The sequence below is a fragment of the Parasteatoda tepidariorum genome, chromosome 7 (assembly GCF_043381705.1).
Source record: "Parasteatoda tepidariorum isolate YZ-2023 chromosome 7, CAS_Ptep_4.0, whole genome shotgun sequence".
In the NCBI taxonomy this organism is placed as follows: domain Eukaryota; kingdom Metazoa; phylum Arthropoda; class Arachnida; order Araneae; family Theridiidae; genus Parasteatoda; species Parasteatoda tepidariorum.
In genome coordinates this window covers 19099867-19127323 of record NC_092210.1, presented here as the reverse complement: position 1 = coordinate 19127323, position 27457 = coordinate 19099867, and the positions used below count along the sequence as shown (strand labels likewise).

Genomic DNA, 27457 nt, shown 5'->3' with positions numbered 1-27457 from the left:
CGTATACGTTTTCATTTGTGAACTGTGATTTAAATAGAAACATAAAAAGGCTTGATGTTTGAAATTTATGACTCTATAATAAGTTGAAAAATTCTACCTGTCCAATAAATTATAATATGTTTAAGTATATATGTATAAAACACGTTTGCGCTAAGAAAAATTATTGTCCCCTTTAGGTTGTTTATAATTTTATTTTGAAATATTTTTTTTTTAAACAAGGAAACATTTACACTATTAAAAATATGCATTTTTGATTTGTTGATTTTGAAATGACGATGATGTAATGAGGGTAATTATCATACCGACAATTTATTTTTTAATGTACTAAATCACAGTTTGTTTTGACGGCTGTATTACTTCAATGAATAAGAATTACAGTAAATGGTTTGTTGATCACTTGAGCATTTTTTTAAATATGAAAGAACGGTTTAAAAAAACAAGAACTGATTAATCCATAAAAATTCATCACACATCTTTCTTACTGATTATACGAAATTAACTATAGCACTTGATTTGCAGTATAAGTAAAAGAAGATAAGATTTTAGAGTACTAATCTAAAGCAATAATATTTTTTTTTAGAAAGTTTTACTTAATTTTTTCATTGCATGTAGATTTTGTGTTAAAATTTTAAATGGGTTTGTAATTGCGAATGATTTAACTTATACTTATTTGAATATCAAAAAACTTTGCAAAATAATGCCAGTAATAAATCTTCAAAAAAAAAAAAAAAATCTGAAGATCTAGAATAAACCATTTTTAGACGTGAGGTCAATTTTAATTTCTGTTTTTAGTGTTAGTGTTTTACTACTATACTGATAAATAACTAGGATTAACCTAGCTTTTTAATTATTCGTCTCTCTTTAATAACTTTTATGATTTCAGATAATCTTTTTTTTATGATTTAAGTGGTGGGAATAGAACTAAATTATGATGTATTTACAATTTTATTTGAGTGTCCCCAACATTTGGACCACCTGCTTTTAATCTATTTTTGCTCCTATAAGGACGCTTTTCTATTTGTTTAATATTTTTTATTTCATACTTTTGATTCAATCATCACTGTGAGGAAAATGTAAAAGAATTTAAAAACCTAGGATCACTAGTTACCGATACAATGAAGCTTGAAATTAGCGCCAGCAGGATGGTTGTTGAAAACAGCTGTTATGTTTTACAAAAATTGTTAAGATCTAGCTATGTTAACATTAAATTTTTGATGCGTAAAATTATAACACTGGGGTACAATTATTTTTCTGCTGCATTAGATTTTTTTTAACGGATCTTCGATACTTTCGTATCACTGATTTCAAATCTGCAATCGTCTCTCAAAGCTACAGTTTTTTTTTTAAATAAATGATGTTTTTAGTCTATTTTATGTCGAAAAATACAAGTTTAAAAACGTTATATATAACAAGGGGTAAATGTTTCGATAAACTTCGAGGGGAGACTTTTAGGACACATCATGAATAAAACTCAAGGTCTCATCAAGAATAAAACTGCATCGGAACTCATGTCCAGAAATGTCACATTACGTCGCTAGGGGCATTTCCTCTATTATGAACTGTTTCTTCGTGTGCGTCTGAACAGGTCATAATAGGGAAGAGCCCCCGATATTTCCAGGAATGGGTTTCTCTGCAGTTAATAATCTTGATGATGTGTCCTAACTCCCTTAGAAGTTTGTCAAAACATTTACCCCTTGTTATATATAAAGCTTTCAAACTTGTATATTTCGACAAAGAATATCTTTTAAAGAAATGTGTGGCTTTAGGAGCAGAACTAATTAAAAATTTGAAATCTGCTCACCCGAATTAGGCAAGATCAAGTATTTGTATAAATGCAACAAAACACTTGTCCCCAAGTGCAATTCACTCCATTGCGTAATATGGATATGAGACATAGAATTCAACTAAAAGGTATTCTGATCTTTTCAAAATATGGGAAAGGAAAATTTTACGCATGGTTTTCGGTGGAATTTGTGAGGATGGACTTAAAGGAATTAGAACAAATAAATATATAAGTAATTAAACATTGTTACTACTATAAGAACAAAGAGTATCCAACAATTTGGGCACATCCTAAGAATGATCTGGGTGGATCCTAGAATAGTCCACCCAGTGGAGATTTTTTTAAATCTCGCCAAACTTGGTTTTCGGAAGATATTTCGGGGAGACAATTTTGAACGTCGATTACACCACCAAAATTCTTAAAATTGATTAGTTATTTGATATATATAACTACGAGAAAGTTGGATTTCATTAGAAAAGAGGTAAAAGGTTTTATTTTTTCTCCATTTATGCTTCTGATCTCTTGCTGTTAGAATCATCGTTATCATTTCATTTTTTAACCGTTATTTCATTTGTTATCCATATTAGTTATTAAAAAATTTTATTTGTCAAATTATTATATTTTATTAAAAACTATTTTAATAAATTTGTAATAATTTAAATTGTTTTTTTTTTATAATCAAAAAAGCAACGCTGATCCCAATAATAATCGCCAACTTGGCGAGATTTCAAATAGTTGACAAGAGGTGGGCTGTTCTGGGATTTTACCGAATGAATCATAAAAGAGATGTCAAAAGATAATTAGATACCTAGGAGTTTGAACATCTTGAGGAAAACTTAGTAATAAATGGACGAAACAAATTGAAGAGTACTTCAAATTACTAAAAAGTCTCAACTGCAAATAAAAAGCGATATGATGAGTACCTGAAATTAATTAAAATTTCTAACTCCTTGAAGAAGGCAAATTGAAGAGTATTTGAAATTACTCAAAATTACCAATTGCAGGAAAAAAAAGTGATTTCAAGAACACTTGAAATTACTCACAATTACCAATTGCAAGTAAAAAGTGATTCGAAGAGTACCTGAAATTAGTCAAAATTCCTAACTGCAGGAGAAAGGCAGATTGAAGAGCACTTGAAATCACTCAAAATTACTAATTGCAAATAAAAAGTGATTTGAAGAGTACCTGAAATTACTCAAACTTACCAACTGCAAAAAAAAATAAAAAAATAATGGTAAACTGAAAAGTATCTGAAATTACTCAAAAGTGACCAACTGCAAAAAAAAAGGCTACCAACAGAAAAAAAAATGATCATAAATTTTAATGGAGGAGCAGGAATATAGTGTCAGGATGATGGCAGTTTAACCGTCTCTTCGTGCTTTTGAGATTTAATCGTCTTCCANAAAAAAAAAAAAAAAAAAAAAAAAAAAAAAAAAAAAAAAAAAAAAAAAATGGTAACCTGAAAAGTATCTGAAATTACTCAAAATGACCAACTGCAAAAAAAAAAGGCTACCAACAGGAAAAAAAATGATCATAAATTTTAATGGAGAAGCAGGAATATAGTGTCAGGATGATGGCAATTTAACCGTCTCTTCGTGCTTTTGAGATTTAATCGTCTTCCAACATTGATCTTGAACAGCATGCTCATAAATTTGGCCGATATATCACAATTATTAAAAAGTTTTTGAAGAAGAAGAATTTTTGTTAAATGAAAAAAATAAAATAAAAGACTTTTTTTTTATTTATTCTTAAGGATATTGATTCCGAAAGATGTGTTTATTTAGTAAACGCACAATTTATTGTTATATTAAACTAAAATAATAGTTATAGTTAATTCGTTTCCATCATCTAAGTGTATTCTTTAAGTATGTGACTATTAAAGTAGAATATCCTATCATTAGATAAAATTTATTCAGTTTTTCTTTTTTTCTTCCTTTCTTTATTTTTCGCCTGTTAGTTGTTACAATGGCTTATAGTATGAAAGATTTCTTTATGATAATTGTATTATTCAAAATTCATTTTATGCTATTCAATATCTTCATACAAATTTTAAGATTTCTTTTATTTTTTTATTACATTTTTTCCTTTTTTAATTACTTTTGACATCAAGCCAAGCCGAACTTATGAATTGAATATCGCGAGATAGTCAGAGTTTTCTTCCATTAAATAGTTATTATTTAAAACAAAAAAAGTTAAAAATAATTCAAGAAAAAAACACTCAACTTTGAAATTTTTAGTAAACTATAATTTCGAGAAGAACTCGAATTAAGTTCATAAATGAAAATGACGCATTGAGCAGTCAAATTTCTTCAACTTTGTAATTGCATTTCTAAGGACTTCAGACAAACTGCTTACTTCTAATTTAACTATTCCCGCACTAATTATCGAACTATAATTTTTTATTCCATCGGTTTTGTGCATTTTTCTACACACCTTCGTAATTTTAAGTTCCTAAATCTTATAGTTTCTGGGCTACAAAACAAAATTCAACTTAAAACAAAAAGGAAAAAAAATTTGAAAAATTGACGTAAAAAGCTCTTAAAATTGCTGTAACTTTCAAACAAATTAGATATTCAAAAAAAAAAAAGCTCTTGCTAAGTTCACACGAAAGCATTACCCTTTCAGCAGGATAAATTTCAAGTCTGTAGTTGCTTTCCTGCGACCTGTAGGGGGTCCCGAATGATGCTTTTTGCTACAGGTTTGACAGTTAATACTTCTAGAACTAATTATTGAATGCTGAAATTTTTTTTATTTCATCGCACTCTCTGGACAGTTTTCGACGCACCATCGTAATTTAAGGCTTCTAAATCTTATAATTAATTCTTGCACAGCAAAACGAAATGTAACAAACACCCAAAACAGTGTCTAATAGAGTAAACCAACGAGTGAAGGAACATTTCATATATATTGATTAAAAAAAAGATTTTGAAAGTTTTCCTTTAGAGTGATTGGTAACAATAGCTTACTGCCAAACAATAGGAAGTCATTTAGCAATGTTTTGGATTATCTGGTCAGATAGACTTCTCTGGAAAATTTTTTGAATTTGTTGTTATCTGTGCAACACCTTGTTTCTTTGATAAAATTATAAGGTGAGTGCTTGTATTGTATTTATCTGTTTAAAGTGGAATTAATTGTATGTAGTAGTTTTATTTTTTTCACTGTGAAAGAGAGAATTCAAAATATAGTTATTGAAGTTACGTTTTATTTATTTTAAGCATAAGCAAGTACTGAGATAAGGGGGTGTTTATTTACTGGATTACCAAACGATGAAAAACCAGTGAAGGAACAAGCGTTCCTTTTACTGTTTTTTTTTCTAAGTTAATGAAAATAAAAGATAAACTTCAATTTTCTTGTACCTTTAGTGTATGTTAAAAGTGAAAAGTATGTTAAAAATACAAAAAACAACTTCTAACCAGTGAGGGAACAGGCATGTTCCTTTACTGGGCATAGATTTCCCAGTGAATGAATAGTATATATTAATATGTTGACACTTTACTTTTCAATTCATGAGTACAAAAAAAAAGTTAACATTTTCCAAGTATTTGTATGTTATAATTTCAAGAATAGGCTTGTTTTTAGATAGTTGTATGGCATATAAATTCATAAAGAGCATTAAAAAATAACTAAAATTAAGTGTTCCTTCACTGGGAAATTTTGTGTTCATTCAATGGTAAGAACTGTTCCTTCACTTGGTCTTCTTACTACTTGTTATTTGAACCTCCAAAACTTTAAAACAATATTATGTAAGTTCTCTACAATTTTTTTACATAATTTGCAATTAGTAAAAATATGTTGACACTGTCATTTAACTAAAATTACGAATTTTGAAATTATTATGATGTTTTAAAAGGCAAGAGAAGCTTAAGTGTTCCTTCACTGGTTAGTTTACCCTACAGACAAAAAGAGTTACCATTTTTCAATTATTAAACTAAATCATCGGTATCAATCTTTTTTGATTTTCAGAATGAAAATCATTTTATTTTGCGAATATAATAATCTTTTTATTGCATAGTATTCTCTAAACTTAGGCTAATTGGAATGATTATTTTTTCGATTTTTCTAATGGAAATCACATTTTCTTGTGAATATAGTATAATACATTTGTATATTTTGATACAATTCTCTCGTGGTAATTTTGAGTAGTTTCTCAAATTTAACTGTATAATTAAATACATAATATTTTTAGATTAATTTATAGATTGTTGAAAAAAGATATCTTTTTATTCTACAATTTTATATAACATTATCTAATACAATATTTAATCCTAATATAATTATAATTTTTTAATTTTCTTTTTAGCGAAGTTAAAATTTATCTAAGTTTGTAGTTAAGTTTTATTTTTAGGATGAACGGAAGTTATTCTTGTTGTTAGGTTAAAAATTTCATATTTCAGCTTTTAAAAAAATTCTTACATTCAGGTTGAATTTTAAGCAAGCACTTCAAGTTTAACCCCTTGACGCAGAATTTTCAGGTTGCTTTAAATCAGGGTTGCTTTAAATACGCGTTCTACAGTTAATACGCGTTATTTTTCGTTAGATTTTGACCTAGTGCGTTGCTTTTAGTCAAGAATGTCTTTAGGAAGATGAAGAAGCCATTAATAACAGCTCACTGACTTTGAACGTGGTCGTGAAATAAAGCTGCAAGAAGGTGGATTTTCTCTCCACAGTCTTATAGCAGAAAGACTGTGGAGAAATATATCCACTGTGCATAATTGTTGACAGCAGTGGTCAAGGGAAGTTACTGCTTCAAAAGGACTGGGTTCTGAGCTGCCACGTGGCACTACTCAGAAATAAGACCGCCATGTACGACATATTGCTGTGGTGCACCGTACTGCATTTTCATCAGAAACTCGAGCTTCAGTTGGCCCAGCAGTGACGCAACGAACTATTATAAATCGGCTACTTTAAGTACAGTTCTGAGCGAGATGCCCTGTCGATTTAGAGCTCATTGGAGGACAGAGTGTTTTCTGATGAAAGTTAGTTCTGCCTTGGTGCCAATGATAGCCATATATTGGTTAGGAGAAGTCATGTGAGCATCTGCTACCAAACAGTCTCCAGCATAGATACACAGGACCTACACCTGGAGGTATGGTCTGGGGAGCGATTTCCTATGACAGCAGGAGCACTCTTGTGGTTGATCTACGCATTCTGACTGCAAATTTGTACGTCAACCTGGTGATTCAACCTGTTTTGTTGTCATTCATGATCAGCATTCAAGGGGGTATTATCTAACAGGATAGTGCTCGTCCTCATACTACTGTTGTAACTCAACATGCTCTTCAGAATATTGACATGTTGCCTTGGCCTGCTAGATCATCAGATTTTTCACCAATCGAGGACGCATGGGACATCATTGGACGACAACTTCAGCGTCATCCACAACCAGCATTAACTATCCCTGCATTGATTGACTGACCAAGTGCTACAGGCATGGAACTCAATCCCACAAAATAACATACGGCATCTGTATGACATAATGCATGCTCGTTTGCATGCTTTCATTCAAAATTCTGGTGGTATATATATATATATATATATATATATATATATTCTAGTCTTGGAGTAATCCTCGCCATCAAATTAGTGTGAAAATTGGGTTCCTTATTGCATGTTTACGCGTAATCTAACTTTTGATTTATTTCAGATTCTTGATTCAGAACTCTTAAATTATTCAGATATTATTAATAATCATGTCAATGAAAAATTAATTTCAGTAAAGATGTGGCAACAAAAAGAAAAATATTGGAAATGCTTACAAGTTTGAGTTACTTAATGCGTGCAATAATACTGATTTATTTTCTTCAGCTTAATTAAGTAACTAACTGATCATTGTTTTTTTTTAAACATCAGGTTTAAGTAACATAGGTTTAACATCATTAAGTAACACCAGGTTTAAGTAACTGACTGATCATAGTCAGGTTTATCTTGATACAGAAATATTCCATTCAATTAATCCTACGTAATCTTCTTTGAAATTAAATATTGCAACTGAAATTCCCGACGGTGCAATCCTTGTTGTCAAATTAGTGTAAAGAAACAACCCCACATTGCATGTTAACGTTTAATCTACCACATGATTTATTCTTCGCTAGGCACCAATAACAGCCATTTTAATGAGAAGTCTATTGCGTATCGTCTTAGGCCAGAGAAATAATCGGCGCAAAATAAAGTAATCGATCAAATGAAATTAGAAATTAGAAACTAAGAGGATAACAAGTTTTGTCTCGTACTTGTACTTCTTGGAAAACAAACTATTTTGCGGCATGGAGAATGGTTCTCGTTTTTATAATTTATATTTTAATCTTCTCTCAACTCTAGCAAGAATCTCTTAATTTTTCTTCTGTCTGGCTATACTGACCTTTAGTAACCTTTACAAAAAATAAGGTATTTTTGAGGTTGCTTTAAGGTCGAAAAGTGTAAGAAATTCACCCGAGGACGAAAAAGAGGTTATGTTTTGCACCAAAAATACTTATTTGCTTGATATGTAGAAAAAATATCACGTACACCTAAAAAACATACTCTCTAAACTAGCTTTGCTCTAACGTTGATCTCTATCAACCTCAAGTGTGTATAAAACAATTGATATACCTTGATTTCGAAAGTAGGAGGTTGATTTCTTCAGGTTATTTTTGAAGTCAACTTCAAATTAACCTCAATTCATCGTTAAAACCTCAAAACCACCTTAAATATTTGCAAGGAAAACTTACTGTAGAGGTGTACATGTTTTTGCTCTGTTTTAATTCCTAATTGCAAGAGCTTTTGAGATGCTTATTTTCAATTTCATTAATAGAATCAATTTCTGAATAATAACTCGTACTTAACACGTTTTATTAGTATTTTTTTTTCTTTTTTTTTGAGGAATTTATTTAAGAGGACGTTATACCGTGAGAGAAATGTTTCATCGCAAATTTTGTTTCATCTCCATCTGTTTATGAAAATTTAAAGAAAATTGACTATAAACCTATAGTAAACCAAGAAATTTTAAATGCTAAATCTTCAAATATCTATCAACTAATATCTTCAAAATGCAAACTAATTATTGGAGGTTAACTTCAACACAGAGCGTTGCATTATTAATTGCACACATTGAACAAATATTTTTTAATCTTACTGTCCCATATTTAATCAATTCAACTTTAAATAGGATAGTTGTTAAGCATATCTCAAGAAATTTAAATCACGAGAAAGATTACGCGTAATCATGTAATATAAGATGTTTTTTTATATTCTCATTTGTGTTTCGTCCTCAACTGTAGTTTCTTTATTTTCATTTTAGATAAGGTTGGAAATATCATAAAATTTAAATCTTACCACGACGTTTCAACGGGATAATATTCAATTAGTTACTCAATTAGGTAAATGGAGTTTGAACTAAAAGTAATAAATTACACACTATAATTACACATTATAATTTTTTTGTTCATAACTTATTTTATTTCAATTACCGCTGATTTTGAATTATTAAGTTTTATAAAAACCAGAGTTAAAAGCATAATTNTGTGTATTACCAACCTCGAAAGAGGCAAGTGTGTGAATTGAATGTGCAAATAAAATTACAGTCCGCTGCGTTAATATGTGTTTTGTGTCTCGTGTTAAGAGAAATAACATGGAGTTTGAACTAAAAGTAATAAATTACACACTATAATTACACATTTTAATTTTTTTGTTCATAACTTATTTTATTTCAATTACCGCTGATTTTGAATTATTAAGTTTTATAAAAACCAGAGTTAAAAGCATAATTGCGTACTTGCACTTCAAGAAGAGAATCACAGATACCCACACATGTGATCTATGACGCCAGCGTCAGCAAAATGGCGTGTTAAGGTTGTGCTAAGTTTCTCCACATAAGTTAGAATGTTAATTAACATGAACTTAATTAAATACAGCACCGCATCGAATATCAAATTTGTTGAAATATACTTCTTTCTCGTCTGCGACTTTTGCTTAACTTAGATTTAAAATTTGTTCATGTACTTTATAATAGCCTTGATATATTTTTGCTTAGTGAACCTGGTAACTTCCATGCATAATTAGTTTGTTTATGTTCTTCATGGTTTCGGGCCTGTCTTTGTGTTAAGTAAGAAATATATAGTGAAAGAATTGAAATCTTTGTAAACGAATCTATATGTAAGACTGTAGAATGTGTTTCTTAAGAAAATTGATTGAAGGGACTTGGTTAAATCGAAATAGAATGGAAATTAGAGTTTCTAACGTAAGCAAATGACACGTTTCAACAACCAATCAGGGTTGAGAAACCCACATTACGTCACTTGCAGTTATCCTATTATGAATAAAATAAACACGTGGTTTCTGGTAACTTAAGAAACATTGATTTGGTAACGTAGCCCTCACACGTTAATCCCTTAATTATCTGGAAGTTTATCTGGAATAACGCATAAAAATAATTAAATATTAAAGAACGTGAAAAAAACTAGTTTTATTGAAATAAAGCTGTAATCTAGCAAACATTGCTGATATTCGCGAACGCAACGACCTATAGTGGGCGTTGTTATTTGAGTCGAATTCCTGCTAGCAGAACAACAGGATCATCAGTTGAACTGGAGATTTCTTCAGTGTAGCATAGTAATGTTTCGTTTTTATTGTGGCTAATTAAATTTAAAAGAAGAAAAATGTATGATATTCTTTCGTATGCAAGTGAAAACAAAATGGAATATCTTTTTTTAGAGAAGGAACATTCAAAACACATCGGAAAATATCTGTTAAAAACCTTGTAGTCATAGTTAAAGCCTACCTAAGAAATCATTCTACTAAATTTAATGATCTAGTGTGAAAGGTGTATTCAAATTTTACATTCTATACTTTTCTGTTCTATACTTTTCTATACTTTTCATATTACTTCAAACATTAAAATCATGCAATAAGTTTACAGACGCACATAATGTTATACCATTTAATTTTGCAAAACAAGTTTTTTGACAGCAATTTTTATCTAAAAATTTAAAGTTTCAATGAAAAATCATTATTTATAAACTATAAAACGTAAAATTAAGAATGCTTACGATTAAAAAAAAACGATTCTAAAAATTCTTCATATTGAAATAAAAAACTTTCATATTGTTTTTTTTTCAAGTCTTAAAGTTCTGTATCAGATGTATAAAACCATTCTGTAGAGATCTATCATCAAACTATAAAAAAAAAATTTAAAAGTGAATTTTTTATTATAAAAATTATAACACTTTAAATAATTTTAAATAATACTAATTATAACGCTTTGTAAATTCCTAGAATTCCAAATTCTTCGCGAAATTTTTTTTTCTAATAATATATACATAGATTATCCCTTCATTACTTGTAGATGACTCACCACACAACAAAATATTATAATTGTAAGATCTCGATTTGAATTTCAATATGTAACTTAAAAACCGAATAGCTGAATTCCAGTTGAAATTATTCATTCAAAATTAAAAAATACTTACCAAGAAAACGACTAAAAAATTATTAATAATCAGCACAAATTATACTATTTCAAGTAGTTCGGATGATTCTTTATTGCTGTTTTTCGAATTATATAGATTCAGAAATATATACTATTCTATAAAGTTATCAAATGTTAGGCGCGTTCTGTTTCAGAAAGATTTACCAATGTTCTGGGTTGTTTTTTTCAAGTTCTTCTGCCTTTTCCTTCTTATAGAGAAATTTTACTTTTTATTTGCTGCTAAAAAAATGGCGACCTACTCTGCCAATGTTTCTGATGGAACTAAATGAAATCTTAATAAATAAAAGCCTGAAAATACACTACCCGCTAGAGGGCGTAGTTTGGTGATTGAAATTTATATGAAAGAAAAATTTCCCCAGTGAATGGTCGTAGACCTTTTTTTTTTTTTTTTTTAAGAATCGTTTGCATGTTAAAACTACAGATTAAAACACACGAATATTAAAGATTTGTACGGAAATAAAACTTCGGATCAAACAAACTAATTGTATTTTACCGAAATGCTGAAAATTACGTAAACTATTTACGTTTTCAATGTCAGATTTAAAAGCCACAACAACAATTTTAAAATGTAAAAAGCTGTTTACATAAGGAGATCATTGTCTTCTCTTTCTGTATTTTGTGCAACAGTTTGGTGATCATGAACCTACAAATGGAACTATCCTACAATTACGAGATGGTTATTGTACGGAAACACCGCAGCTGCGTGGGATTAACTTGTACAATCCGAATTTACCAGATAAGCTGTAAGGCCCTTATTCTGAGTATAATGCAGTCCCGCAGTGGACTGATCGTTAAGACACGGTTCTCAGCAGATCACCGAAGTCAAGCATTACTGGTTATGGTCAGTGTGCGGGTGGGTGACCACTTGGATCAGTCTGCGTAGGGACCGAGGGTGTGCGGTATTGGTCCTCGTTAAACTGTTTTACAGTAAAGTGCTCGACTTCGTGCGCAGGTCGTCGGGCTACCGAAGCGGGGGTGCCATCCCCTCCGCAGAGGATCAAAATTGTGATGGCTTGTCTTCGGATCATCCTCCGGGATGTTTCCCAGACCGTCGCCAATAGCCCATTGTGCAGCTCTAGTGCGACGTAAATTAGCAACAGCTGGGTATAATGCAAAGTTAAAATACTAACAAAACATAAACTGTGCATTTTTAAAGAATCGTTTGCTGATTGAATTTGTATCTAAATAAGGCAAACGATTATTTATGCTTTGTACTGAAGGGAAACTACGAGCCAGCTGAATTAATTTCATTAGATGAAAATTCTAAAAACAGTGTTTGTTTTCAATGCCAGATTGAAACGTAGTGGCTACAAATTTTTTAAAAAGAAGTTGCTTAGAAACGGAGATCATTGCCCTCTCTTTTTATATTTTGTGGAAATATAACCTCCATGATTATAAACTTTCACAACATATTTCGTAACAGTTTAGTGGTAAGATTTATGTAATGGCATCCTATAATTATGGAATGGTTTTTTTCATGGAAACACCACAGCTGCGTGGATCTACTTATACACTCACCCAAATTTACCAGATAAACTGTAAGACCCTATTAGAGTATAACGTAAAATTAAAATATACTGACATAACAAAAACTGTGCATTTTTAAAGAATCTTTTGCTTGTTGAATTTGTATCTAAATAAAGCAAATGATTATTTATGATTTGTACTGAAGGGAAACTACGAGCCAGTTGAGTTAATTGCATTCGATGAAAATTCTAAAAACAGTCGTTGTTTTCAATGCCAGATTGAAACGTTGTGGCTACAAATTTTATAAAAGAAGTTGCTTAGAAACGGAGATCATTGCCCTCTCTTTCCCTATTTTGTGTGATTTTTAACCTCAATGGTTATAAACTTTCACAACGCATTTCGTAACAGTTTGGTGGTAAAATTTATGTAATACCATCCTATAATTATAGAATGGTTCTCTCACGGAAACACCACAGCTGCGAGGATCTACTTGCACACTCACCCAAATTTCTCAGAAGCGCCGATGTAGTGTATAGGTAAGAGGATGAGCTCATGCAATTGAGCATACCTGTCCTTCAGCACGTAATCAAATCAATGGAGAGCCTGAATCGAATTCTGAGAAATAGGATACTCCCTACGCAAGAGTTGGAAGCCTAAGGCCAAACGTCTGTAACTACTGAAGTCCTTGAGATGCTACCCTGAAATACTTTCTGATTTCGTTCTCATTATGTTCTTTTTTTTATTTTATTACATTTCTCCCCCCCCCCGGTGACAATCACCTTTACCCCACCTAAAATGATATAACAAGTTCCATTAATCACCGGAGTGGCTGGCTAACCTTTGGCCTTCGAATTGCTTGTGATAATAAAGGGTTAAGACAAGGAAAAGTCGCCGGAACTTGCAGTAGCAGACTTACTGGCGAAGTTCTTGAAATGCGAGATGGTTACTTTCTCTATCAAATATTTATTGTTTATAACTATGATTATTTTTAACTTTCAAACAAATAGTCAGTTCAATAAGTTACAGAAAATCATATAATATATTTGAAAAGCTTGGGGTACTGTAATGATAAGTCACATTTTCATATTATTCAGGAAAGTAGCCCAATTTACGTTATGGTAATTTTTTGTGTATTGTGCTTCAATAATGCGGAAATTCAAAGAAATTGTACCTGGCAACAATGCTAAGTCTGCAATCTGGCACCAATACTAAACTTACTGAACTCCAAAAATTTCACTTCATATATTTAATGCTCACTTAAGCGAAAAGACTTTTTATTATTTCAAGCAATTTTCAATGATTTGAATTTTTTTTTAAATTTTGATCATTTTCTTTCAACATTTATAGCTTCTGAAATAAGTACCTAGGTGAAGCGTAAAATTTTTCCTGAACCATTGCATTGTGTATTTTATTATATATTTTATTATATATTCTGTTATATATGTTTTTGTGTATTGCTCTGTTATATATACATTGCGTATTGATAGAAGTTTACAAGAGATGGAATGCTTAATCTCTTCGTTATTTTACTACATATATTAATTCAGCTGTAAGTTGGAGCATGATTACCCCCATGCTGCTCTAAAGCTCCATTAAATCGAGGTATTAAATTGAGGAGGGGCGAAACACTTCTTGTTTATAAATACTGATTACGGAAACCTAAAGCTTAAATTACACAACGCTCATGGTAAAAAGTGCTAAAATTTATGATATTCTAGAAGACGGCAAAATTAGTTTTAGTAACCTATGCATGTGACTATAATTGTATCTCTTTTACTTTGTTTATTACTTTTTGTATCCTTTTTATTACATTTTCATTAATTTGCTTTCAGACGTGTGATTTCAGAATCTTGAAATTCAAATTTCAACTCCTTTCCTACAAACTAGAGTACTCTCTACTGGTATGTGTCGCATGCAAATATAAGTTTCAATCCCTTCCTACAGCCATTATTTATTGCGATTGTATCACCAAAGAGAATTTATCGTAATTCGAAATTTTCATCGAAAACAGATTACAAAAATATAACCTTTAAAGAAAAAGATTAAACTATAAGATAGTGTAACCAATGGAGAAGAGATTTCAATAATAGGAAAGTTTAACCGGTTTAAGACATGATTAATAATTAGGATACTATTAAAAAGGGGACAGTATAATCAATAGAGAAGATAATTAAGCAATATAACCAATAGAGTACATAATTAAACAATATAATCAATAGAGTTGATAATTAAGCAATAAGAATGTAAAACCAATACAATATGAAACAATAAGAGAAAATATCTTATGGAAAAACGAATTAGACAATAGGAAAGAACAATCGACAGAAGAGGCTATTTTACAACCGGAAAGAAGAACCAATTGAGGAAAGTATCTACAACTAGGAAAATACTAAACAATAAGAGAAAAAGATATAATAGGATGTATTACGTAACAATTAGCAGATTAATAAACAATCTGAGATCGTAAAGGAGTCTTTTAAAACTATAGAGTATCTGTCTTTCATTAGGAATGAATAAATATAAGTAAAGCATTAAATTTGAAATTATCGTTTTCAATATGTATGCATTAATCATCAAAAATGATATTGTTCATGTTTTTCTTTTTACTTAACGTTGGAATTCCCAAGGAATCACACACCAAAATTTGACTCACACAATTTTTTACATGATCATGAATGAGAGACACAAGTAAGAATAAATTTTGCAGTTAAAATTATCTCAAATGATTTATGATACTTGTTCGATATACGTGTATAGTTGTGGATATGAAATCCACGTGAATAAGTGTGAAAATTAAGTAAATGAATGATTAAAAACTTTTCTATCAAAATAACAAATTTAAAAATAATTTTTATGACTCATTTATAAAGACTAACAAACTAGTAAGCCCGATTTTGCCAGGGTCAAAAATACAATTATGATAATGCATTTGTACAGGTTTTAAATTGTTAAATGGTTATTGATATGGATCATAATTTTAGATTATGTAATTATATAGGGGAATTGAGTGGTGTAGTGCTAAAGATGTGCCGAAAAAAAATCCCATAATAAGCAATTTATTAATTTATTGTGTTATGCCTAATTGTTAAAAAACAATTACTAAAAGTTAAGAAGGTTTTAATTAGTTTCAGGGCCGCCAAGCCGAATAAACCTGTCACTTATATCAGACGATTTCAAAAGTTCGTGCCTGATCTGAAATAAAATAAAAAAAGTGCTTATGCGACCCGTTGGATCGAAACGGAATATGATCAGCAAATAATTTGGTACTTTAAATTCGAGAAGAAGTGAAGTGATTATGCCTTACCATGTGATTTAAATCAGATTTAATTGGATATCTATAGGCGACACCACGCGTGTATGTCGAGCCTGATTGGCTTCTGAATCGAGAAATGCCACAATTTATCTAGGATGAAGTCACTTGTAGGTAGGTATTCAATTGTGGTATTGATCTTTTTAAAGCACAATGTTTATTTTTATATTAAAAAAAATTAACTAAAGTGGAATAATTTGGTTTGTAACTCATTTTTTTAAAAGAAAATATCTATATTTTTTGAAGTTGCAATGTTCATTTTTTTAAAATTGCAATGTTTAGTTGCAATGTGTATTTAAATGTTTATTTTTATAATGAATAAATGTAAGTATAGTGGAATTTTGTAATTCTTTAGATGACAAGTGAAAATAAATATTTCTATTATTTCAATATTTGTTTTTATAGTGAGTAAACTTAATTGGGTATACTATAGCCTACGTCACAGGTCGTGTTATTCCTACTAAATTTAACTAGTAAACAGCATTTTCTACGAACCTGATTTCTAGCAACAAGTAAACATCAAACGAAGTTTGTTGTTATAAGTCATTACTCGTCAGGTTGGAAATGTATTAGTCTAGTTTCTTTTGGAATAATTTATTTTGTTATTTTATCTAAGTTTATGAATTTTGTAAACATATTTAAAACTCAGCTTATTAATTAAACTAAAAGGTAAATATTATTCCTAGTAAAATGCTCGGAGTGAAAGTAGTTGTGTTTTTTTCATATTATACCCAATTACAGTTGAATACTTATTTGCAGCTCATATTTATTTCAAAATATTTTTTTTAGTGACGTAATATTTATTTTGATATTAAATAACTTAAATTTTCGTATAATAATTTTTCAACTCATTTTTAAAATTAAAAAAAATTTTTTTATTGCCGAAATATTTATTTTATTTCAAACAAATTTCATTTCCCATGGAATATATTTTTTGAAACTCTTTTTTGTAAATAAAAATATTTATTTCATGTCAAATCATTTATTTTTATGTAGTAAAATTTAATTATCGTAGAATATTTTTTTAAATTTACTTATGCAACGGAAATTATTTTTTAATGTTGGATATTTTATTTTTATGATATATTAATTTTTGTATAAAAAATTATTTTGCTTTTACTACTTATTTTTCGATGCGAATTTTTTTAAATGTAATATATTTTTTGGCATGTTGAATAAATTTAACTAACGTGGAATATTTAATTTGCAACTAATTTTTATAAGTGAAAAGAATTTTTTTTTTTAGTTAAATAAAATTTCTTTTTGCTTGCTTTAGTTTATTTGTTATAACTAAAAACTCTTTTAGTTATGTGAACGTCTTCCAGTCTAAAATACAAATAATTTTACCACCACTTAAAGAATATGTTTTGTCTACATTAACCAATTTTTTTAAACGCAACTATTTTACTACCCATTTAGAGCCACTCTCTCATTCCTTTTTTCCGAAACTGATGAATTTCTTAATTCTCCGAATCTTGTCAAATCTATTAATTCGAAAAAGAAGAGAACGAAAACAATAGATTGAGTAAACCGTCTAGTCACTCTAAGTTGACCACGAGTGCGTAATGAGGATATTTAATTTCGAATAGAGAGAGAGAAAAAAAAAGAACGCCAATACAGCAGACACTGTGGCTGTGGGGATTGAGCTGCGAAAAGCACTTGACAGTAATAGAATTTTTATTTATTTATTTCTTTTTTTATTTCTTTTAGGAAGAATGGCTTAGAGATGTCTGAAGGTCAGGCGAGGGCCCAAAAAGACGAGGAAATGCCTATGTAGGAATACATGGCCTTCAATTGTAAAAAATCGTATGCTTAAAAAGAGAAGCAGATTACTTTGGCAGGTGTGTAACGCAATTAAAGCGCGTAAAATCATTCTATTCTTAGATGCAGACAGGTGATAAAAAATTATTACACATTTTCAGACTGCTCCTGCTCTTACGAAATTCTATGTTTCTTTTCAGAACTTCCAAATAAACATCAACTTTTATGAGGACTATGGCTCTCTTGAAGGAAAGCGATGAACAAAAAAGTAAATAATAAAACTGTCGGGACGAGTAAAAAGCAAACAAAAAAATGAAAATTCTTGAGAGATCAGACGATTATTTTGGGGATGATACCTTTCACGATTCAACTGGATGTTGTGATAGAACAATTAATAAGGGATGTATCTGGTAATTGGTCAAATTATCATTACACGGACCCAGCAAAATAATTTCACAACCCAGTACCTTGAACCAACTCCCAGTTTCCAATCTTAAGACCCGGCACTGGGTACCCGGCCTCGGTCAATTTTAATGGGTATCCAGTACCGGTACATTTATTTATGTTCGGTTCATTTATGTTGTATCCAGTACATTTATTTGTGTTCGACGCGGCCATATACAAATATATAGTAATCTTAAAACTTCATAAAACTAGTTGTAGTTTTGAAAATCCATGTATTCCATCAGTTTTTATAATAACTGGTTTGGGCACGACTCGTATACAGAATTTTAATTCAGAAAATCCTGAGTAAAATAAAAAATTTTAGAACGAAAAAATAAATTCGATAAAGAGAGTCGTCCGCTTAGGAGAAAAACATTAAAATTTAGAAATCTATTGCTGAACACCAGGGAAGAATTTTTGCCGGCAAAAATAAACTTTTGCCAAGCCAGTGGCAAGAAATATGGAAAAAACAGGTAAAAATTGGGTTGGTTAAAATTTACATGAGATGATTTTAAAATTAACTATAATGAAATCATCAAAATTTTTTTTAATTAAAAACTAATAAAATACTATTAAGTTTCTAAATGGAACAAAAAAGTGCAGTTTTATAATTTCCACCATTTAAAATTTTATTTCATTCATTCATTTCATTAACAAAAGACAGCCTATGGGTAAATTTTAATGATAAGTTCTTACTTTCTGCCCTTTCTGCTTTATTTTCTTCAGAGAAATATACACTCATTCTGAAAACATGAGAATTTCAGTTTGTTACTTTTCTTTTATAAATTATGCGTTCAAATCAAAATTAATAGCAAATTGGTGAGTAGATAAAAGGTAGATAAGAAAGATAAACTTGTAAGTTGATAAAAGATAGATAATAAAAATATNGATTCTTGCTTTCAAATGTCACAGCGAACAGTATATTAATTAATAATAATAAAAAACACTGAAACAGAATTTTAAAAACTACCGTTAAATGAGAGAGAAATAATTTACAGGTAAACAATTTATTTTTTTAATTTTAAAACAATTTGGATTAGGAAGTTAAAATTGCAAATTCGAATTTCTTGATTGTCATTTTGTAAAGGTACTGATGAATCAGACCCAGTTAATGCTTTATCTATCTATATATATATATATAAACAGAAAGAGAGAATATCATAGTCTTTTAATAACATAGTTTTCTATTTTAAATGAGAAATATCCATTTTATCAATTTTTACTTGCGGCAAAAACTATTTTTGAGAGGTTTTTCCTATGGTTTTCTTCCACCGTTTTTTCCACTTTGGCAAAAATTTGCCAACCTTGCTGAAAGCACTTTTAACTAAATTAATATAATAGTTAAAATGAATACAGAATTAGAAAGAGGGAAATGGGTACCTACAAGTGACGTTTTCGCAGGTAAATCGTGGCATTTGTGGATTTAGAAGCAAATCAGATTCGACACACAAGCGCGTCGTCTCTCAGAGGTATCTATCCTATTAAATCAGATTAAATCACATGATTTAGGCATAATCACTTCACTTCTTGGGTTGCAAGAACCCAATCGTACTGATATTTATTTAAAGTTAGCAAAAGCATAATGTTTAAAATTCAAGGACAACTGTAGAAAAATACGATATATTATTTTCATACGATATTTGCCTTTCAGCAAATAAGTGAATATGTTTTTATTATTTGGCTTTGTAGGCTCAGCATTTTATCGAATTATTGATCAATGATTACAAACGGAATATAAATATTTTCTTACAAATTACACATTATTTATTCTAATTTTATTACTAATTTAAACATCATTGAGGATTAATTTCCTAGCCCATAAAACCTCACTTTATAACCGAGGCAATTGTTTTAACAAAAACTGATAAATAAATGTTTTGAAGGTAGTTCAGAGAAAACGTAACGTAATTTGACAAAATATTTTGCGTAATTTGACAAAAAAACTCCTTGGAAATATTTTATTACATTTTTAGTATAAGTTGATTGACGTTTAAGTTGAAAAGAAGCACGTATGGATAAAATTTGCTATCGGTAGCTTAAAAGTAAATACTTACTACACTGTTAGAAATTTCTCGGAAAAAATGGCTAAATAACAATTTATTCAATTGTTATTTTACCATATTCAAACAAAACAGTCAAATGACCGTAAGTAAAATTATAATCATACTGTTAACTGTGAGAAAAACCGTTTATTAACTGCTTTCACATAATACCCCCCTCCCCCAAGTCCTATTATGCTGCTTCATCGTGGCGGGGGTGGTGGCCCTGGGTGGAATGGGTGAAGTACGTCCGGAGTTTTATACTCCTGGCAGGGTCACCCAAGGCGTGAAAGCCATTCCACTACCCAGCTAAAGCATAAAGGCAACGGACTAAGTCAGACTTCTTCCCTCGGGCGTCCTAGTACCAACAGAAGCTGCACGCTTCTCCTTCACCATGAACCGTTCACCTATAGTATTAGATACTGCCTCGTCTGACGCGCAGGATTAAAAGAGACGCGTCCGAGGTTTAGGCAGAGGGCCTCTGACGAACGGTAAGCTACGGTTTTCATTAAGTAAGAGGAAACTCAAGATCATACAATGCAATAAAAAAATCTGGACGCGACTGGGGAGCAGATGCCAATACCCTAAATACAACTTACACTTCCTTTATCAGACCAATGCTGGATTCCAGATTTTACTGACAGCTTCTGCTGGTAATTTAAAAATGCTAGAAAGGATACAGCTGAGTGCTGCACGGATCAGCTTACGTAATAGCTGTCCTAATGAGATTGTCCTATACGCGGCTAATCTCCAACCATTGTTTATGAGATGGACTTCTAGCACCGCAAAATATTACAGCAAGCTATACAGCTATGGAGACCAACATCGTACTTCTACCTACTTGATGAATTGGAAGACAGAGATTAAAAAGAGACAGTCCCTTTTGCAGGGCAGGTAAATTGAATCTGCTGTTCCCTGACATAGAACACTGCTCGATAGAACCAAATATAGATCCACTGAAAGACCTTCCGAGGGTTTTCTTTCACGAGGAACTTTTGGCCTCCAGTAGTAAGAAAAATCAGCATCCAGCACTTCTTAGACAGTTGGCACTGGAGACAATCCACAACACCCCAAATGAAGCAGTACATATTTTCACGGATGGAAGTAAATTTGATAATGGCAACACTGATAGTGGTGTTGTCATAAAAAACCAAGATGACGTTACAAAAATTAAAAGGCGTAACCCAAACCATTGTTCAGTTTTCAGATCAGAACTAATCGCCATAAACGCGGCTCTAGAACACATGATTTCCATTGAGAGTACAGAGAATATCTGGATTTTCACGGATAGTAAGAGCTCAGTTCAATACCTGAGTAATTGGCAAAACATCAGTGACAGAATTGGCCTAAATATCATCGACAATTTGATGACTTACTCTTATCACAATGATATACATCTTCAGTGGATCCCCTCCCACGTGAACCTTCACTTTAATGATCTGGCCGATGAACTGGCCAAGGAGGGCTCCAATGATCCCATAGATAGTAGTGGCCTTCTAACATACAATGAAATCTATGCAAAAGTAAAGGCCGACAATAATAGGACTTGGAGGATTCCACCTAGTCGTGAATGGTATCAACAAAATAGTCCTGGGGCTGCCCTGGAGCTAAAAGGTGATAGGAAACTACAGACAGCTATCACAAGACTAATCACTGGTCATACCCGCCGACTAACATTTGTTCAGGGTCAAAAGACGTTCCCTGTATGCCTAAAATGTAATGCTCACCAGGATTCACCTGATCATTTGCTGTCCTGTATGGGACTGGAGAAAATTTTTATTTTGGAGGATCCGCAAATGGTGTTTGATTTTCTGTCGGTGAACGGTCTCCTGGACTTGGTCTAGCCTTGTTCTAGGCCAAGAGGAATAAGTACCACCACATAATATGGTCAAACAACCTGAATTTTATCGCACCAACTAAGACCACCCAAAGCCACTTAGTTCCTTGCAGCTGGATGCATATTAAAGCCCAGAAGACCAATCGGGGAGTCTCGTGAAAGAACTGTGGTTTGAGTTCCAGAATTGACACAACAATATGTCCTTTATTCCCTTCTATGTATGAAAAATTTTCAGTGTCCTCAATTTGTCACTTTCTCACTCCAATGCTCATTACCCAACGAAACTCCTATCTTCTATGTCTAATTAAATTTCTTTTTTACGGTTTTGAAACCATGCTAATTGTAAATGTTTAAAGAACAGTATAGTTTCATATTCATGGTTCTATAGCCATTCCATGTAAATGTTTCAAAATCGTAAAGGTGAAAAATGTTCTTTACCGTAAATTTTACGGTAAATCACATAGAAAGACTGTTATCGGTTATTTTATCATAACTTTAGATTGCAAATTCGAGCACAGTACCATGTCTTACTCGTTAGCTCAATAAATTCAATTTCCAAACAATCTATTTCAAATCCTCTTTCAGTCAGGTTAACCATGGGAGGTTTTCGTGGTCCTTTTCTCACCTCGTGGTCATTTAAAGACAAATATGAGTTAGTTACACATAAAAGTTTTTTAAAGTTGATTGATCGAAAAATTACTTTATCGTTTGTGGGTTGGAAATGGTGAAAGAATCATAATATTAAGGATAACAAAACCGCTTTATGAATCAGCACTAGTAACAAGATAAAATTTCTCACTGAGTATTGAAAAGTTTATGAGATTGCACTAATGTAGATCTCTTTTGCACATTGATTACTTTTATAGTAATTGGATGATTAAAAATGGAGCCCGATAGCCAAAATACTTTATCTATATACCGTCATTTTATTAAAATATGTTACGCTTAATAGAAGCTACATTAATAAATACTATTCAAAAATTTGACTACTTTTTTTTTTAGTAACCGTAGGTGAACAGCAGACCCAAATTTTGAGTTTAGGACTGCCAATATTCAATTCTGCACCCTTGTAATTTTGAAACCAATCCAGAAGACAAGAGAACTCCTGAAATTTACCTTCGTGGACGGCAAATATCTCCACTCACTCTAACCCTCATTTGCGGTAAATAGAGACAAAAAGGAATAAAAAAAAATTTCAATAAATATTAAATAAAATTATAAAAAACAATAAATATTTAGTAAAAGTACTATTTACCATGTGTGACAAGCTTTCCTCTTTCCCCGACTATAGCGCCTCTGGCGGTGAACTAAGACAGTCTGCCAGGAACCGCCGTAAAGTACGGACGTTTAATTCGAGCCCAAAACCCCCTCTTCCAAATTCTTGTATTTTTTTATTCTTGTTTTATTTTATATGTGTTTTGTCCTTTCAATAAATAGTTAGAGTTAATTTCTGACCTTTCATTATTTATGTGAATTGGTAAAAATACAAATAAACTCAAACTTCCCCTACATATGGAATTATCTGTGAATAAACGAATTTTATAATGGTGGGCAAAATTATTTATTTTGCACATATGTTTGCACCTTATATTTTGGTGGCCAGAAATCTCAACCCGTCGAAAAATAACATGTTTATTCAGAGAAAGTACATTTCTGTGTCTGATTTCGTAACTTAAACTATATCTGCACTAATTAAACAATGTACTTGAGGTCACCCTTTCAAACCTTAAGATTGAGTCCTAGAAAGTAAAAATCCGATCATTAGATCAAATCTTAATCTGGGTGGTCCGTTTTTTTGTTTTGAGCACTGCACACCTTCAGCTATAAGAATTCTGGGAACGAGGCACTGGAATGAGAGTAGTGGAAATACTGGTAGGTTTGGAACCCTTTCTATATAAATTCTTAACCCTTCAGTTCTTTGTAAACTGGTACACATTAAAATTTTTTATTCTTCTTATAAAAATTTAAAATTGTAATCCGTAAGATGAACATAAAATGCATCAATTTCATTTTAAATGAATCTCTTTCTTCTATCCAATATTACTTTTAGATATAAGAAAAGTGCAATAAAAATGACTGAGAAAATATCCCATCAAAAAAGACTTTCCCAAATATCTCCCTCCTACAAAAATAAAAATATCATTTTTGATCTAATCAAACCACTGAACACATATGTGCTTCTTATATTTGTTGTTTCAGGTAATTGTGAATTTGTAAATTAAAGATATTATAAATTTGGCTGGAAAAAAAAACAATTTAAAAAGTAACTCCTACCAGAAAGGATTTTAAACGCTAACTTCATGAAAAACTTCCTATTTCCATTAAACTAAACCACTGGTTACAAATGATTCTTATTTGTTATTTTATATCACTATAAAGTGGCACATCAACCATGAACAAATTGGACTGGGAAAATATCAATCACGAAAGAGTTATCTTATAACACCTCCAAACAACAACAAAAAAAACTCTTAAATATTTAAAAATGTCCCTCAAGCCTCTCTTACAGTTAAAAAATTAAAAGAATGTCGAAAATTTCAAAAAAAAGTATATCGCCCCCCAAAAGAAATTTTTATTTCTAGTTGCCCTCCTTGATACCCCCTGTGGGCTGCTCTGCCTCTCAATCTTGTTTATTTCAATCACTATTTAAAATCTGTAAATTTGAATTTACTCTTTTAAATTCAATTTGCTGATGCGAAGATTAGTGTTGTTAATTCATATTAAATTTAAATCACCTGAATGAATTGATTCGGATTACACTGATGATTGTATTACCCAATTTCTAAACTCACAAATAGTGAATTTGAATTTACTCTTTTAAATTCAATTTGTCGATGAGAAGACTAGTGTTGTTAATTTATGGTAAATTTAAATCACCTAAATGAATTGATTCGTATTACACTGATGACTGTATTACTCAACTTCTAAACTCACGAATAGTGACTTTTCATCTCCATTAGAATTGCAAAAATGCATGTGAATGCTTGAAGTCACGTTTTTCCCGCCCTTTTTTTTACGATGCATTTTTTTAAAGCTTTTGTTCCAGCAATTTTTCTTCAGGTTACCGACAAAAAGTGAAAAATTGCTCCGTTTTTTATCTTACGCTGTTGCCAAGATATTTTTTTTTTTTTTCGTGTTCCTTTTTTAGCTTTTATTTTTTGTTCGTTCTTCCTCTGGGGCGTAACAAAGTGATACATCTTTTACAACAAGTTCCTTCAGTAATATGTTAAAGTTGTCATCTTGTTAAATTTAAGAGCCCTTAAGAGAGAATTTTATGCAAGAAAGCAGAATTTAAATGACTATTTATCAGCCTTTTACTTGCATGAAGAAAGTTTGAACTTAAAAGAAAAAAATGCTGTAAAACTTTTTAAAAATATGAAAACACAGCACTCAAAAAAGTTATTTTTTTCAATCGAAAACCTGCAATTTAAATATGCCTTCAATTCCAGAATCAGTCAGTGGTTCAATAAGAGAAAGATTTGCCATTTTATAGCATTTAGTATTTATGTCATGCTCAGTACAGCTGCAATAGATTCAAAACTGAACATGATTGTACGCAAGCTTTCTCATAATCTAAATTTAATCTGTTCTAAGCATCTCAACTCTAGTGTTCCAAAAGGCGGTGCACAGATATGTTAGAAAAAAGATATATTATAAATCATATGTTGCAAACATCTTTTACATTTTATAACATATTAATTTTATACATGTTCCAGTTACCTTGGCTACAAAAGAATAACAGCACTCATATTTAACTTAATTGATATTTTAATGTTGTGAAGAGCATGGTTTTTACAGAATGCTTGGGATGCTTTCTTGGTGAAAAAAAGACGTATTATTTGTTTTGTACGTATAATCTACAATGTCATATTAAAGATAGATATTTAGCATCATTAGCCCCCATAGCACATTGATATTTGATATTGTAAAAGAACGGTATTGTGCCTTTGAGATTGTTCAATACATTAAAATAATTATTTTTAGTAAAACAATATTTGTTTCAAATTCTCTTTATTGCTTTGAATATTTTTATTGATTTTATCATTATAATACAGAAGTTAAGAAACAAAAGTGATTATTAAGGATATATCTAGCTTATAAAAATAGTTATCAATTGTTCTTTGAACTCTCCTGTGCTTTTTTTAAAGCTAAATTGAAGAAACACAAATAATTTTGAAAATTATAAATCATATTTTATGTTTTGAAACAAGTATCTTATTTCACAAATTGGCTTTGCCTAGATAAAAATAGAACTACCATTGTTTATCTAGAGAGTTTTGCCACCTAGCCTAAAGCAACATTACTTTTAGTGCAGACGAACAGTCTATTTGAGAATTATCAGTCTGATATGAAACAGAGAAGTTATTGCTCTAATTAAGCTTTGTGCGCAAGTTCGATTGAAAACCGAACTTGCGCTCAACATAAGTACATGCATATGCATGTTACACGGAACTGCTAAATCTGAGAGAATGACACAATCTTAGTAGCACTTGGACGGGACACAGGTGCTTTTTACCTCTTTACCGCATTTAAAGGAAGTTTCTTATCAAACAAGCTTTCCCCAAAATTCCGGCGATGGCTGGCCAATACGAATCCGCATCTGGCTCGCGCCAACTACAGTGCTGACTTAAAATATCCTCAGTGGTAGAGAGATCATGGGTTAGAGTTACCGTCAGGCTAGCCGAGGGTGATTTTCGTGGTTTTTCTCTCCATGTAATGCAAATGAGGGGTTAGTTTCATCAAAAAGTCCTCATCGAAAGCAAATTTCTCCCAACACTTGAGACAGGAGTTCTCTCGTCTGCTGGATTAGGTTCAAAATTAAAAGCTGCAGAGTGGAACATTAGTAGTCATAAATCCGAAATTGGGTCGGCTGTTCAACGAAGATCATAAAATAAAATAATATTATTTAATTTTTATTAAATTTCTTATTGTTTTCCTCTTTTAATCCTTGTTGTTTTATCTCTGCAAATTATTACTTTTAACGATGTTAATATTTAATTTTAACTAAGGAATATGAAAAGGTGACAAAAACACCATATGAAGCAAAACAGTAAAAAAAATTAATTTAATTAAAAATTTCTCCCTAATGCGTGATATAAATAGCATATATAACTTACCCGTTAAATTGCAGGAAATTAAACATTTTATATAGCTAGTCGTACTAATTTTTTCTTCTTTTTTTGTCAGAAGTATGCATTTTATGTGAATTTATATTAAAAATGAGCTATTTTTATAATACTTCAAAAGTTAAACGAGATTCATATCCGTTACAAATGCTATGGAACAAAAAAAAAAGTTTCGTTATTAAATAAAATTTCGCGAATTTAACTTAAAAAATATTTTTAACATAAAA

At 30.9% G+C, this 27457-nt stretch overlaps 1 long non-coding RNA gene across 2 annotated transcripts in view; it reads right to left on the bottom strand.

Moving 5' to 3' along the window:
* LOC122270402 (uncharacterized) overlaps window positions 1-27457 on the bottom strand; it is a 201760-nt gene that overhangs the window by 28255 nt on the left and 146048 nt on the right. Inside the window, exon 2 of one of the 2 annotated variants that reach the window (XR_006225775.2) lies at window positions 18925-18971. The exons of the other annotated variant lie outside the window; for it this stretch is intronic. This is a non-coding gene — a long non-coding RNA (uncharacterized lncRNA). The remainder of the gene's footprint in view (window positions 1-18924; window positions 18972-27457) is intronic. 2 annotated transcript variants of the gene reach the window in all.